The sequence below is a fragment of the Bacillus rossius genome, chromosome 2 (assembly GCF_032445375.1).
Source record: "Bacillus rossius redtenbacheri isolate Brsri chromosome 2, Brsri_v3, whole genome shotgun sequence".
NCBI lineage: Eukaryota > Metazoa > Arthropoda > Insecta > Phasmatodea > Bacillidae > Bacillus > Bacillus rossius.
Window position 1 is genome coordinate 71,718,789 of NC_086331.1, and position 17,365 is coordinate 71,736,153.

The following is a 17,365-nucleotide window of genomic DNA, read 5'->3' on the forward strand; positions in this document are numbered from 1 at the left end:
TTTAAAATACAGTGTACTATTTATTAGCCCATGTACATTTGGATCAAGGGCAAGTTTTCAACAAATACATGTACAGTTTATCTGGATTAACTCGGACCAAAGGCAATCTGGACAATCAAAAATCCGGATCATCCAGGTAATATCAGTAATAAACCAAACAAAATCCCTAAAATGCAGACTTACCTTTTATTACTATAAAAAACAATGTTTGTAACAAAATTACGTAATATACATGATCTAATATTGTTTACAAGACATTAAGAATTATAAAAATTACTTTTCACAAAATTCCTTAACAAAGAATTGGTCCATTGTCTCGTTTTTCAAACACGTCTAGTGTTTAAGTGAAGCATTGTCACGCAACATTTTACCATTAATAGTTCAGCTGCAGTGGTGTCGGGCTGAAGCTCCAAGTATGCCATGATGTTTTTCAGCTAGTGTGCAGCATCTGCAAGTATAGTCCGCTGTTGTTGTGTGATCGCTTCCTCCTCGTCCACTTCAACTTCCTTACTATCTGCTGTAGATGTGCATGTCGCGACAATTTCTTCTTCTGTAACAGTGCCGTAGCCACCATCATTGTTTTCTTTCAGCCGCTCACTGACATCTTCCACATCAACATCTGAGCACCCACTTAATGTTTCTAAAATTTGTAGAAGGTTGTCTGCAGCCACTTGCACCACATAATCGCAAGCCATTAAGTTTGTAGCACAAATAGCGGGCCACAGTTTCTGCCATGATTTTTTCAAAGAGCATTGTGTGATCTAATCCCAAGCTTCAGCAACCATGTAAATAATGTCTTTGATATTGACTGATTTCAACAAATCAATCACACTTTTTTCCCCTTCCTCATCAATTATTTTACCAAGCAGTTATTTTCGATAAACTCTTTTGACGGTTTCAAGGATACCTTGGTCCATAGGCTGCAGAAGTGGGGTTCCAGTTGGTGAAAGAAATTTCACTTTAATTCCTCCACTTACGAGTTCTTGCTCTCCTGGATGAGATGGAGCATTGTCAATCAGTAAAATTTCTTTTTCTGGTAAACTATTTTTATTCATAGATTTTCGAAGTTCATGAGCAAAGTTATTAAAAAAAAAACATTTTTAGATAAAAAACTGTCCATCCGCGCACTTTTTTGTGGTCGATAAACCACTGGCAACGAATTGTGGTTCACATATTTTAGTGCTTGGGGATACTTGGATTTCCTTACAATTACAAGAAAAAGCTTATGTTTCCCTGAGGCATTGCTACAAGCCATAGCAGTTTTCCTATCTTTGCTTTTCTTGTAGCCCTTAACAGAATCTTCATGCTTTGATGATAATGCTTTGCTTGGAAGCATCCATTTAAAAAGCCCAGTTTTGTCAGCATTTTAATTTGATCAGGTGTCAATTCCTCAGACAAAACAATATGTTCAAAGTCTTTTTTAAATTTTTCAGCACCAGCAATATCACTAGACAAGCTCTCTCCAGTCAAATTAAGTTGGTGAATACTGTGTCATTTTTTCCAACTCTCTAGCCACCCCTGGCTAGCTGTGATTTTTGTAAGATTTGGTAACTTTTTGTTTAAGCTCAAAGATTTTGGGTCCAGATCGGACCGATATAGGCACACCACGTTGACGTCAACCAGGGCTACGCCCTCCCTAAGCCCGATGTGCCTCATGCCACTGCCGACCCCCTCTCCTCCCACCGACACCCTCTATTTCAAACCTCCCGCCAACAAGTGCGTGTGTTCGGTCGCACTGCGTGAACCTTTTCGGCACCCACCCTAACTGGAGCAGTGGAGACTGCATGTTTTTTAAATAATGTAATTCTTAAATATCTGTAATATGTAATCCTTAAATATCTGTTATATGTAATCCTTAAACCTACTTTTAAAAGGTTTTAATAGTTATGTTTAACTTTCTTTAATATCAACTTACTAACGGTAAGTTCAGCACTTCCTGCGGCCATGACACCCGGGGCCCAGGGCAGTCTCTTCCTTTCGCCATGCGGGGTAGGACGCATCTTAGCACCTCGTCGACTTCAACTTTTGCTCGTAACCGATCCGTTAACATCCGCCATCGTAACTATTTTTTTAAACTTTTTCCTAATCAACCTTTGAGGCCTACCCTTGCAGCAAACTGTGTAAATTAATTAATTAAAGCTCCCCGGTGCGTGTTGGATTAATCGGCGGACTTATACTTTCGGGGCCGGGCCATGTGGTGTCCTGGTCAGCATGAAAGCTGGACTATGTGCTGCCTTCTGTGTGCGTCGTCAGTGTACGTTTCGGCGCCAATAAAGCTTAATATTCACCCGACTCGTTGCACTTAATTCCCGACCACGAGTTTCCCAGCACAGAGACGGAGGTGTGTGGGGCGCCTCAAGACCTCACAAGCAGTAACATAGCGTTCCTGCCGCTGAGAGCAGGCCGGTCAGTGCTAGCGGGGCAAGTCGAGCCTAGCTCCACATGGGTGACGTCACTGCCCTGGGACAGAGTCGGTAGCCGGGTCCACGTGCCCATCCACGTGGTGGTGCCCAAGGTATAAACGTACGTCGATTCAAAACCCCCCCCCCCCCCCCCCCCTTCACGACAACGTTCTTGCTGAGCACTGTACCACGTGAATAGTGCATCGTCTATATATATATATATATATATATATATATATATATATATATATAAATATTGTAATTCTTCTTCCTTCCAGACTATATTTATATATCATTTTACAACAATTTATTTCTTTGCTTCCTCCATCGGACACTGTCGAAGTTCCAACTCCCAATTCAGCAGCTATTTTCTTCATTCTTCAATGCTTCTCCTTTATCAATTCAAGTAATAGCGTCTAACTTTTTATCTTTTGAAAGCACGACCTTTTTTTCGCTTTGATGCCATTTTAATGCTACACTCACATAAACTTTAATAAAAAAAACAAGAACAATATGTGTAACAATAAAGTTGAACAAAAACAATCCAGTTGAACCACACAGGCAATAAACAAGATGATGAGTGTCATTTGAAAACTGCAGGAAAACTGAGGAGATTGAAAGAGGGAAAGTGATAAGGGATCAGTAACAATCAAGATCAACAGGTAACAATTAAGATCAACGCTTGCTCCCAGCACTATTTTATCTATAGCCGTTGGGTCAGTTACAAGTCGTCCTGTGACGCTGATAACATCAGACTCGTGCAAAGGAATGGGCAGGTTTATGATGTGGGGGTGAGGGAAGAACTGCAGGGCTCGTCATATCAATGTGTTCTTTGCTTTTAGAATGACTCTTGTACTATACAATGGGTGTTGATAAAACATAGCATAATAAAAACTAATGGTATCCTACATTTATGTAGTGAAAATATTTCAAGGTAAACGATCATGTGTTATCTGTCTTTGTGTAGATATAGAATACAGTTGTTATTTTTATGTGAACATTAAAAAAATTTCTACAAATTATATCCGGATTGTCCGTAGATCTGGATCAACGAGGGCTGGATAATCAAGGTTTTACTGTTTTTCCCAATATTTGAAAAAAGGATGGATGTAAATGGTCTTGGATTTTAATAGCATCTAGAAGTCTATTATTTTTTGGGTCTAAAAATATTTAAGGTGTGTTTTCATCTCTTCTATGAGAAAAATTTGTTCTTAAACTGTTAATAATATTCTAATAGAAACACAATTTTATAATTACGTTTTTGGTTAGTTCCTTAAAACCTAACAGATTTTTGGTCATACATGAATTGGAGATAGTTTCATGTTTTTATTATTATTTTTATCATATTATTATTAAGTGGTTATTTAACTTACCATTAACCTTTGAAAACACCAAACACTAAGCCTGTGTGAATATAAGTTTTTTAGTTAGAATCGATTATGAATACCAAATTATTCGCAAATACAAATATCAAATTCGAATAGTCAGAATAATAATTAGAACCCCACTAAAATAAAATTTTTCATATCATGTAACATACTTCTGGAAAGTTAGACAAATAACTCCAAATTAAAAGGTTGGTTAGCTCAAGTCAACTACAATAATTATATGGAAAAAGTTTGTTGAAATATTTAAATTATGAAATTAAATTTTGTTTTTATTATGCTTTTTACCTATCATAACCTAACATAACTTAACCTAACCAACCAACCTACAAGATGGTGGCCTGGTATGCTGTGCTACAAGATGGCGGCTTACAGTAATCGATTGTCATATATAAAATTATTTTATTTTCAAAGTTGGCTGTTCTGGATACTTCCTAACAGCCAAAATTATTTTTTTCCAATGTTGACGAAAAAATAAACATGGCGGCCGCATAGCAGCCGACAATATATTTTAAATTTCCCGCCTAGCACTATAAAAAATAAACATGGCGGCCGCATAGCATCCGACACTATATTTTAAATTCCCCGCCTAGCACTATAAAAAAATTAACATGGCGGCCGACTAGCAGCCGACACTATTTTAAATTTCCCGCCTAGCACTATAAAAAAAATAAACATGGTGGCCGACTAACAGCCGACACTATATTTTAAGTTTCCTGCCTAGTACTATAAAAAATAAACATGGCGGACTACATATGTTTTTAAAACTTCCACAACACAAAACAAATTTTTATAAGCATATATACAACATCTGAAATTATTATTTCCAAGATGGCCTCGTGGCCGTGTGGTCAGCATTGCCGACTACCAATCCAAAGGTTGACGGATCAAATCCCCGCCGCCGCGATACCTCCCATTTTTGTACTTGTAAAAATTAATGTGGCGCCCGACACTAGCGCTCCCTAGCTTCTTAAATTAGAACCATCGCACGAGCAGATGACCCTCCACGTGACGTCAACAACCACCTGAGGATTCCCTCCACGTGGATCCCGGCCACGTGGTGCCACGCCCACCTCCTGCCACGCCCACCCCGGACATATGGTCCCACACCAATCTTTTTAATTGTTTACAGTGTCACAGAACCAGCGTTCTCCCCCTACTACAGAATGCTACCGAAAGTTCTGGAATGATCTTCACTACAGTCAAAACAATCGATACACAGACGGGTCGTGGTTATTTCTTCTTCTTCTTCCTAAGAACTCTGTTGGTACCCCTGAGTTTTTAGCTGTTTCTTAAGGAACCCTGATGTTTTTGCTTGAAGTGCACAGTATTTACTAGCACACAGCAGTACCTTTTATCTATGACTTGTGATGGTCATATGATAATACCCTCAGCAATGTAAACAGGTAAGTTTAGTGTTTCGTGTCTTTAAATGTTTTTATATGCAGAAAATAAAACATCAAACGTCTTGTGACGAAATACACATGGTCACAATATGAATATTTATTATTCATGTTCGAAAATTCAAATATTGATAATGACCTACCAAAAGTGACACATCCTTTTAAAACAAAATGGCAGCTAGAAAAAAAGCATTGTGCTAAAAATATTTTAAAAAATTTATATACCTAGATGTATATAGAAACTGGATACTTATAATTAAAAATGAAATACATTTGTTAGGAACAAATTATTTTACTTTTGGATGAATTTATTTGGATTAACCCTTGTAAGATATTAACATTAAGCCATATTGTTAGCACTACAGCACAATCAGCCTTGGTTAATAAATTATATTTTAACTAGCTTAAACCCGCGGCTTTACTGGCGTAGTTTCAGAGTATTGCTAAAATCTTACGATTGAAAGATTTATTTCATTTCAAAACAGTTTAAGAATTATATTTTTTGAAGTGGATATGCATAGGTCTTTTTAATTTTTAGTATAGATCAAGTATCTGATTTTAAAACTTCTGTTTTATAGTGTTTGAGTATATATTTTGCATTAATGAAATCACACAGCTCTTTTTCATTTTAAGAGATTGACAAGCTAAAAAAAATTATTAAACATGCACCTATTTCATTTTAACGGTGTTTATGCCATCATTTACACCAACATTTTTTATTTACTATGGTTAAAGCTATGCTTATAATAATTAATTAATTTTACCTTATTACAAATACCTCCCATGATTTTAGGATATTTGATACAATCACATCTTTATTTGAAAGAAAGATTACAGATGTCAAATTTATTATCCAATGTATTAGTTGATTCTTACTTTGCTTAGTATTACTTAAATAAAATCCCCAAATTTTTTACCTGACTCCTCTTTTCCCACACTTATGCCCATGTAAAAATTCAGAACAAAGTAAATATAGCAATATCCGTTAACCAAACAAAAACCAAACTCATACCATTATTTTGTTTTTACTGCAGATGTAAATTTCAACATAATTATAATAAACTTATATTTATATTAATTTTAAATTTATCTTTTCAATACTCATTCAATGGATTTTATAACTTTTTTAAACATAATATTAAATCCTGCTACAACTTAAGAGGTGATATTTTGAAGAACATTGAATCAGAGAAGGTATCTGAATGTATGTTTATTTATAATTTACAATATTTCACCTTTTAAAGTATAACTTCAGCAAATTTTAATAAAGAGATTGTAAATATTGCATTTTTATAAATCATATCACATAACTTATATCCTGTTTGATTAGCTTCAGAGATACAACTTTTATAATGAATTGACAGCCTTTTCACCCCTTTTGTGGTAGACTACCTATAGAAATAATGGTAAAGTTTAAACATTATATTAAATCATAAATTTGTATGTTGTTCTTGCTCATTTTTTAACTTTCATCTTAATGTGCTTGAATATATGATTTATTACTGTAACAATTAATGGGGCCTCCATTCCACTGTTTTTGGGATCAAATATTGAAAAATGTTAAAAGTACTCTACGCATTTAATTATTTAAGTTATTTATGCTAAACTTCTTCCATTCAGCTTTGTTTCCTATTAAGATATTATTTTTTTATGATAAAACTAAACTTAATCCCTTTTCACATTCTGAAAAGACAAAATCCAAAAAACTTAAAATATGCATAATGGTCATTCTTAATTCTAACCCTTAGATCTAGAATATTTGGAAATATGCATTTTTTTTTCTCCAAACCATACTTAACCCCTTTACCGCCCTTAGGGGCAGAATCTTGCAAATGAGTTAAATAATAATTTAACTGTTTATTATTTTTACCATTAATTTATGTCTTAATTAGTTTCGGAGACACAATTTTTTTTAATATATGAATACTTACCCTGTTTTCACCCCTATTAAAAGAACAATTATAATAAACCCAAAAAATATGCAGTATGTAACTGTAGATGCAGGTTATTTTTAACTTCTTTTTCTAATTGACTTTGAAGTATTGGTTTTGAATTTTGCAGACTGGTAAAATTGTGGTTGGTATTTTTTGTATGTTTATTATTGGTACCCAAAGTAATTTATTATACTTAATTTAATTTGCAGATAAAAATATATTTATCTAAAATCGTACCTTTCTAAACTCTTGGGGTGGCATTTTGCAAAATGTAAACATTGTGGTGGTGGTTTTCATAATTTTATCATTGGTACCCAATATAATTTATTAGGCTTCGTTAAATTTGAAGTTAAATTGATTTATTGTGAAACTATATTCACCCTTTTTTCACCTCTTATGGCTGAAATTTCACAAATGGTAAAATGGTGGTTGGTATATTTTTGTGCGTTTATTTTTGGTCCCTTTGTTATCTCTCCTGTAGCAGCTCATCAAGAGATGCCAAAGGAGAAATAGGTTAGGTTTACTAGCGATCAAACTTAAACAGTTTGGTGTAATACACTAAATGTAAACTTGGACTTTAGGTAGCCGTGAACAGCCGTCGCGAAATATCGCTTAACAGGATACGGCTTGCAAGACTCTGTAAATAGAAGGAGTATTTATAAATATTAAACAAAATATAAATTCTCAATCCCACTTCCTGATTATATACTGAAGACTGACTTATAATTAATGAACACCTGTCTTTACTCAAAACACACAACATAAACACGCAGTTTAAATGAATTTAAATTGGGGTTTATCACACTGGTGGTATTAATTTGTCCAGTCGACATTTACACACGCTTACAATTAATTTTCAAGTATGGATGAGACCACAGCTCTAACTAATTATTTTGGCACTCAGACAATATACGTCCCTAGTGGCGAAACACCTACAATCTACGAAGTGCGTCTTTTCAACTCCGTTAAACAGAACAAGTTCAACAGCCTTTGTTATTTGAAGTTACATCTCTACCTCCTTCATACTCTAGGTTCTTAGTCTTGTCCGGTGCTGGTTGTCCTCGCTGCCACTATACCTATGTTACCTTCGGTGACGACGTTTAACTCTACGGGCGCACCTTGTGCGCCGACTCGCTCGCTTGTCACTCGCTGAGCGAGTGACCCAAAAACAAAAGTCTGCCCTCAGCCCTCCCGACCTCCAGGGAGTATTTGCCTTCATCTGAAGACTCTAAATTTGAAGAGCAGCTTCCCACAAGTTACTCGCCGAGCGAGTCCCTACTCGCTCACGGCGAGTACTGTTAGTGAGTTTGCACGTCTATGCGTCTGAGGCTAAGTCCATCTCTTCCTTACTGTCGCCAGCGGCTAAGCCCCAAACCACAAAAATAAGTTGAAGTTCGACTTACAGTGGTAGATATTTTCTAAGTCCCACCTCGACCTCGGGCGTCACGACAGTCTCGGGAGGTGTGGTTGAAACACCCGGGAAGGCGTCCGCGAGACGTCCCTGGTGTAGAGTTGTTAGACCCTCTTGACTTGACCGTTTGGCAGATGTCCTGCCGTTTAAGGGCATAATCATTAGGTAGGGGTAACCTACCATAACAACTTGCATAGTTTTTTATGCTTGGTTAGCTTAGGAGATATAATTAACTATCTTCAATCCATATTTACCTCTTTTTAACCCCTTAAAGATGAAATGTTACAAAAAAAGTAAATTTATTGGTGGTTGTATTTTTATTATGTTTATTATTGGTACCAGAAATAATTATTATGCATATTTTTATTTGGTGTTATAATTTTTAATCTTCAAATTTAACTTTTTCACCCCTTAGGGGTTACATTTCACAAAATATCAAAATTGTGGTTGGTGGTTTTTGTACTTTTATTATTGGTACCCAATATCATTAATTACCTTTATTTAAATTGGAGATATAATTATTAACCTTAAAAATATACCTGCCCCTTTTTCATGCCTTAAGGGTTGAATTTTGCAAAATATAAAAATTGTGGTTGTTAGTTTTTGTATGTTTATTATTTGTACCCAATATCATTTATTACGCTTAATTAAATTTGGAGATGATATTCATCTTTAAACATACCTACCCTTTTTCCATCCTTAAAGGGGGTGGTTTTCGCAAAATTTTCAATTTTTAGGTTGGATTGATTCCTCCACTGATATTCCTTTTACCATTTGCAGTCATGCATCTGTTTACTGTGCAGAAATATTGTTGCCAGTATACAAGATTTGTATTTTAATTGTAGTGTTTACCTGCTTACATGTTTAATGCTCCAATTTGGTAAGTAAGTTTATTATTTGAAATTTTGTCGGCCTAAACGGCTATAAAACCTGCCCTTTGCATTGCCCAGATGTTTCTCTCAGACAAGACAGAAAATGGTAGAGGCTGAGAGGAATGGGGTCAGTTTTAATTTCTTCAGGGTGTCCAGCGACCTGGAAAACCTGGGAAACCTGAAAAAGTCAGGGAATTTTGGTATTCAGGGAGAAGTCAGGGAAAAGTCAGGGAAAAGTCAGGGAAAATTGTGAAAGTTCTGGAAATGACCAAAACCACTTACCACTCGCTTATCATGTAGGTTTTTCTCAAAGTTTTACAGAATACATTCTTTAGTTTTACTATTTTACAAATCAAATCATATTTAAACTAATTTTTTCCTTTACGTATCTGGACTTGCGACATACAAGCGTGCTGCTTTCATGAAGTCTATAAATACCTACCGTATGTATGACATGCATACGTATTTTGATGATAATACCGCACGCAACGTTAGGAAGGGGGCAGACAATACCATAGATTGTAAACTTGTAAGCTACTGTTCATAGTTAGTCTGTCTAATATATTGCTACTGTACCATATTTTGGGTTACAACATACCATACTTTTGGCGGTTCTCGAGTGTAGTTACCGAAGCTGGCCGAACCGACCACCGGCGCCATTACTGCAGTTTCTTCCATTTGTTTACACGTTTCGTCAGTTCTCTTAGATTGCCAAACATAATTTTCTTTGAAAGATACGAATTTTAGTTCTGTGATCTTAGGAAGTTATAAAATGTAGCATTGTTTATTGCAAATCTTTCGCGGTCTTTCTGCTAGATTTTACTGGAGCTGCGACTAGGCCTCTACAATTTCGTTGAATAATGTCTAAATTCAAGAAAACATAGTTCAATCCGACATGGCTACTTGACCCAGCATTTAGTTGGTGCGCGGAAGTGCCGGACGATAAATTTAATTTTTTTTTGTAAATTATGCAAGACTGTCGTTTCCCTCAGTAATATGGGCGAACAAGCTCTTTCAAGCCACATGAAAGGCCAAAAACACCATGGTGCAAATAATGCAGTGAATTCTTCCAAGTCAGTTTTTATTTTTTTCAAATCGGTTACTGCTGTGTCTAAAGTTACCACAAGCAAATTCGATGGACAAGTTGCTGATGGACAAGCCTCTAATGAACAACTTCATTCGTCAGGTAACGTCAAATCATCTCAAAGCTCTTTGTCACATAATAGTGATTTGCCTAGTAGATCCCAGTCTGTGAGTTCTCGAGGTGTTGAACAATATTTCAGGAAAGACAGTGTTATAAAATCAGAATTTTTGTGGTGTTTGAATGCCATTATGCAGCATTCTTCTCTTAGGTCTGCTGCCAATAGTGTATCTTTATTCAAAATAATGTTTCCAGATAGTGAAATAGCTGCAGGAATGCAATTACAGAAAACCAAATTAGCATACACAATTGTGTCAGGCCTTGCTCCTTACTTTCAAAAGGAAATGTTAAATAATGTTGTTGACTGTCATCATATTGTTCTTGCTTTTGATGAAAGTTTAAACAAAGTTGCTCAAATACAACAAATGGATATTTACGTCAGATTCTGGGACAAGGAAAAGGAAGCTGTTGCTACACAATATTATAACTCTGCATTTCTGGGTCACACAACTGCAAATGATTTGTTACTTTCATTTAAGAAATCTCTGAAAGATATCAATCTGAATTTTTCTGGAAAAATTTTCATTTTTGTCTGGAAAACCTGGAAAAGTCAGGGAATTTTTCTATCCTGGTTTGCTGGACACCCTGTTCTTGTTGGTGCATAAACACGTTGGTATTCCAGGTAACAAAGCAGCAGTGAAAGAGGATTTTGGTCCCTCTATACAATGTGCTTCTTGCTGGATACAATGTATTTAGGCTCTGCTTGGCAGAGGAGATAAGATGTGGTGCTTACTTGGCTTCCAAACAGGTACACATCACTCATAGGCCCCTGATCTACAGAGAGTCCAAGCATAAATGTGATACCTGTGGCACTCCGCTGAGTGTACGCTCATTCTGTTGGATTGTCACAGATATGACCAGACATGCTGCCCTGTTATGCTTCCTGACATGCTTCAGCAAGTTCTTGGAGATAGAATGCATCTGTGAGCTGTGCACTCCAATTTTTATGAGTGGTTAGTCCTTTTAATTTGTTGAAAATTGTGAATTCTTTTTTTGCATTTTGTTTTTGTTATTTTCACATGGTATTTAGTATAAGTTTAAGCATTCTTTTGCACATTTTTTAGCTTTACTTTTGAACAATGCTTTAAATTATGTTTTATTAGGTTTTGCACAAATTTACTATCATGCTTTTGCACAAGGTTTTAAATGCTTTCGTACAGTGTTGTAACATACTTTTTGCAAATTGTTTTAGCTGCTTTGTCTGCCTTCTGTTTTTAAGTTGCTTGTTATCTCACTGTGTGGGTAAAAATGACTTTATTGCAATTGCTTGTCACAAAACGCTACTAAACAAACCAGGCTTTAGAATTCACAATCCAAGGTTAAGGAAAGTCCCGCATGGTAAAGCACGGACTAAAATAAGTCAAAAACCCTTAACACATTACTGAATATTGGCTTTTGTACATTATTGGAAAAAAAGAGTACAAATATACATTACCTATACTTTGTAGTCATAATATTTAACAATAACACAGCATTGGTTCAGTTACATGTACTTAGGGAGTCTTGTAATATGACAAGTTATAACTCAAATATGTTAATAACTGTGACAAGTAATTTATACTTATTTTGCTTACCATTTTATTTTGTATGCACTTGGTATGAACAAATGGTGCTCGTCACATCAGTAGGATTGGACTCAGTGTGAGGACAGCTTTCTCAAATGTTATGACAGTGGGGATTAATAACAACTATATGAATTACAGTAGATGGTTTTTTTTTTTTTCGAAGATGAAACAGTGAAAAAGTTACAAAAATTAATACATAACTACAGAATAAGACAATTACACAAACTTTGAAATAGAATAAAACATGAATACAAAAAAAAAAGGTAAAATACACAGTAAACATAGTTTAGGATGACAAATCCAAGTCAGTAAAAAAGCAATTAAAAGAGAGAAAAAATAATCTTTAGATAAGTGAGAGGTACAGAAAAAACTGGGACTCGATAAGGCTCTTGTATTGACATAGACCAATTCAGTTTTTTTGAACCTTAAAATATTGGACAAATATGGGTGATATGTGCTAAAAGTTATGTGTGAAATTAGTTTTGTGCAGTAAAATGACAAGTTATGCAATTTTTGGTTTTGGATTCATAAACTATCCATATGACCTTACCTGCCTGCCATTAACCTTTTGTTTGGTTGTTAAAAATATATGGGATCTTGTGTGTTAAAGTAGAAAGCATTTAAGATATTTCAAAATAATCTGTAGCAGTCCATCATTTGATATAAACATAGACATTTTTGCTTAGGAAGCTGCAGGTTAGAAAAATTTTAGATTGAGATTATTCTGTAGATTGTTTCACCTTTGCAGTAGCAGCTAAGTGACATTTAAAATTGTTGCTAATTTTTTTTCACAGCAATGCAGCTCTCAATAAATGTACAATAAGCCAGCAACATTTAAAAGGTTTACCTACATTTTCCGGCATATATTTTGGTTTTTTCATAAGCTGATAAAAGATTTCATTTTAACAATTTAGGACATTATTGCGAAAAAGATTTGTAAAGATTTAGATTTTTACGTACTTTGTTGCACAAATATAATGTTTAGTAACAAAACTAAACCATGGTCACATTATACCGCTCCTAAAAAGAAATTATACTTGACAAGAAAAAAACTAACTTCCTTTAGCAAGGAAATGTTAATTTTTTTACCTTAAAAATAGCAAAACTTTGGGTTATGACAATATTTTTAGATAAAAGTTCACAAGTATTTAAATAGTGGGGATGAATTACATGAATTTAAAAATGTGGCAGCCCAATTTTTACCTTGCATGGTCTTTTTACTAGGAATAATATACTTACACATAATCCTATTCCCTTGGTTTTTAACAATTTTAGTTAGTGTTAAAATATAATTGCAAGCAACTTTGCAAAATAGTAATAAAATCATAGTTATGATAAATAGTGATTAAAAAATTTGATTAACTAATTGAAAATTTGTGTAAAATATACTATTGTGTTTGATTGAAATTTATTTACCAGTTAAGTAGTGATCTGATAGTATGGTGGGCCATTGGCCAAACCGTGGTGGGCCAAAATTGGCCATAGGCCATTGGTTAGCTGCAATTAGCTTAGACCTATGGCTTAACATAGTAAGCTTTAGCTCCAATTTTATTACATTTTTACTAGAATGAGACAATATTTAGTAATATTTTAACAAGGTTTAAAATATCCCAAAAATGCAGCATGATGCTTCAACATACAAAAAAATTATATGAATTTTTAAAGTAAATATATTTTATGTTCTTTTGAGGAATGTTTAGCTACTTTGGTTTAGATGTGCATTTCAGTTTTGTATATTTTTTTAATCATTTAATCATATAGTTTTAGTTTATTTGAAATCTCTAATGACCAATTCGTTGAATTTACTCAAATGCATCAATAATTCACTCATTAAAAACATTTTTACTGTTTATGAAAAATAAATTTATAGGAGTAAAATTATTTTATCCATGACCATACCTACTTGACTTTGACCTTGAATTCTGTTGTTTTTTTTTGCACTTTTCTGAGATATTTTTCATATTGTTTTAAAAATGCAAGGGTCATTTTTAGTCTTGATTGATGTACAAGTTATCTGATAAATTTATTATTTATCCAAAGAAATGTTCCTGTAAGCAGCTAGTAGTCATAAATTTATTTACTTACCACCACTGGGCACCATCTTTGCCACTTGACATGTTAATCCGTGCCTTGGTTTAGGTGCAAATTAATTTCGTTCCAGTAGGGAAGGATGTGGAGCTCATGTCAGAAATAATTCCATGCATCTCAGTTAATCAAAATAAGTAATCAAAAATAACTTTGATTTGCAGTCTTTTTTGTTACGAGCGCAGACAGGACTGCGACGTGCACCAGGTTCGGAGCTGGCTGGCGCGGCCCTGCACAGCAACTGACGTTATATGCCATCCACTGACATAAGGCATGCAACGCATGCCTGGCTGAATTACCAGGGTCCTCGCTACCCCCCTCCACCCCTTCAGCTGCCCTCGCACCGTCCCGTCTCGTGCCATTGTCAATGACCCTTTTAGTTGTCTGGAAATTCTGCAGGTTTCCCGAGGCTGCCGCGCAAAGTGGTGTGAATAAACACCACCTTTCTGGACTTTTCGGTGACACGACACTTCCAACCCCCCCCCCCCCCCCCCCCCCCAACCCCAAGTCGGTTCCAGACAGTCTGCCAAGAGTATAAAAGCAGGGATGCCGGCCTCCGCGAGAGTTCCGAGCGAAGAGCAGAACAGCGGAGAGTGTTTCCCCCTTGGGGAGTGATACTGGCGATACCTGTGCGATCAACGAGAGGTGAAGAGGGCAAGTGGCCCTTGCAGAGTGAAGGCCGAGCGAACCAGTTGGGTGCGATGATCAATAGTTGGGGACTGTACTGGGGTGCAGTGTGGTTGAGTGTACGAAGGAAGCGGAGAGAGACGGACAGAAGAGTGAGCCACTGTCGAGCCAAGCTCCAGTGGAAAGTGTTAATGTTTCAATGACCAATGTAAGACTAATTGTTGTGGACAGAGATCTTGAGTGCATTAATTAAATTTATGGTGTAGACATTAGTAATAAATAAAACTGAACCAATTAATTTGGCTTTACGATACAAATTCAGTTTTCTCCACACTATATTCGTAACAGTCTTTTACTTTGCTCCATAATTTTTTTCATGAATAAATGCCTATTTTTTAATAGCTGAAATCAAAAGTGTTGACTGCAGTGGTTGATTATTCAGAAGTTGTGTAGTATTTTGATTTACTACAGTCATATGCATCTGTGATCAGGTGAAGTTTGTTCATCAGTGAATTCTTTTACCATTAGGCTCCTTTTGTTTTAGAATTGCAATAAATTTTTGATACTTGATGGTCGTAGTGTAATATTTGCTTCACAAGGCTGGCTACTTAACGTTTTTCTGAAATTTCTTTCATTTATCTACTTACATCCTATGCTTAGTTTTTCACAGGTATCTGCAGTTTCAATAAATTTGACCTTTACTGATATAGCTCCATCATGCATTATCCAGCTTCCACCTGAGATGGGTTCGTACGCTTTTCCTATTGCAGATTTGACTGTTCACTTGACAGAAGCCTCAGGTGGTCTGCCAGTGCTGTTATATCTACAGGTCGATTGCTTTCCTGCTTCAATCTGACACATTTGAATTCCAAGGCATGGCAGAGAGCACCTCTAGTGGTCATATGTCACAGCCTATCAGTACCACATATTCTGCAGGTTGGTAGGACAGGTGCATAAGATAAGCAAATTCTGCATCACACTGTTGCAAATTATTAGTACATGTCGTGTGTGTCCTGTTTCGTAACTGTATTTGGTAAGCTTTTTTTATTCCATCTGTGTTGTTAAAGCTTTACAAATTTTTGGTTGTTTACATTATTTAAGTGCACCACCTCGTAGAGCAACAAGTGTCTTGGTAGCATAGAATTCTTTGAATCACCAGGGATAAGGTGTTTCATGGCTTTTTTCCCATCAAAAATAGCAGTGGGACTTTGATGCAATCAAATTTGTAAATTAAATGAGTTTTACTTTCATACTCTTCATGCTTGCGTAATATTGTTGTTTATATTGTTGCACAGTAAGTAACAATTTTTTTTTTCTTCAAGTATTTCCACTTTGTCTTGTAGTTTTTTTATCTACAATTTTGATTCTCTAATGTCTGCCAGCTTCAATCACTAAATTTAGAACTCTTAAAAACTTGGCTTATAAAAATTTATTTCATTAATCTTTTCCTGCTCTTAATTTGTGGGTGTAGTCAGTCTCAGTTGTTGTACTTCGTAGTTTAACCCTAAAATTCAGAATGTTCCAGGATGCAAACCCAATTTGTCAACTTTGTGTTTTGGTTTAACAGGCCATTTCAATAATATCTCGTACTTGCTTGTTGTATGTAGTAAGGAAATATATTCCACAGCACTTCTAAACACCCACAAACAAATTTTTACAATGTTACACGTTGCAATGTTCAGCCTTTCTGAGGAAAACTTGATGGGAGTATTTTGTAAATCTTATGGACACATTCTTTCAGAATTAATGTACTGGGATGGTTCCCCTGGGAAGACAATCTCACTTTCACTTTAAAACCTTCCACTTCTGTTACTAGTAGAATGCAACTTACATAATATATCCAGTCTCATAAATTTATCACGGGTGTACCAATCAAGCTTGCCCAACAGCTCTGCATGTTTACTTTACTTTTATCTTTGAAAGATTTGTGCAATGGGAGTGCATGACTTGATGTAGGCTTTTGGACATACGCCATTGCTTAGCGTATGTCAAAAAGCCTACATCAAGTTACTTTACTTTTGTTTGGAGCTGTCCACTTAGTATCTTATTATGCATGGTTCACTGTGTCGAGCATTTGGTTATTTATTTATGTACCCGAAAAATGCATTATGAACTTTTAAAAATTTAAATAATGATCTCTAACACCTGGATTGTGCCATGCATGTTCCTGTGGTGATGCAAATGATTATCTTTCACTGATCAATGTTTAAGGATTACTACAAGAAAGGGCAAAACAAGGGATGGTATCGAAGCTGTTTTGTTTAATGTGAGTGGTGTTCTTAGCTGGTTGGAGTTGCGACACTCCAGACTTCCGGCTAGTTCACAGTTGTCTAGGTTGCATATACATGAACACTTTAAGAAATTTTTTAGGTGCTGAAAAATATTTAAGTTCCAAAAAAAAGTTACTGTTAATGATTGATTGCTTAAATCAAGTCTCAGATGCAAACTGATTTAAACTGTTTTATTTTATTTATCTATTA

The 17,365-nt window shown here is 35.5% G+C and overlaps 1 protein-coding gene across 2 annotated transcripts in view; it reads left to right on the plus strand.

Annotated features, from left to right (window-relative positions):
- LOC134529364 (RILP-like protein homolog) overlaps positions 1 to 17,365 on the plus strand; it is a 93,040-nt gene that overhangs the window by 40,272 nt on the left and 35,403 nt on the right. The window lies entirely within an intron of this gene.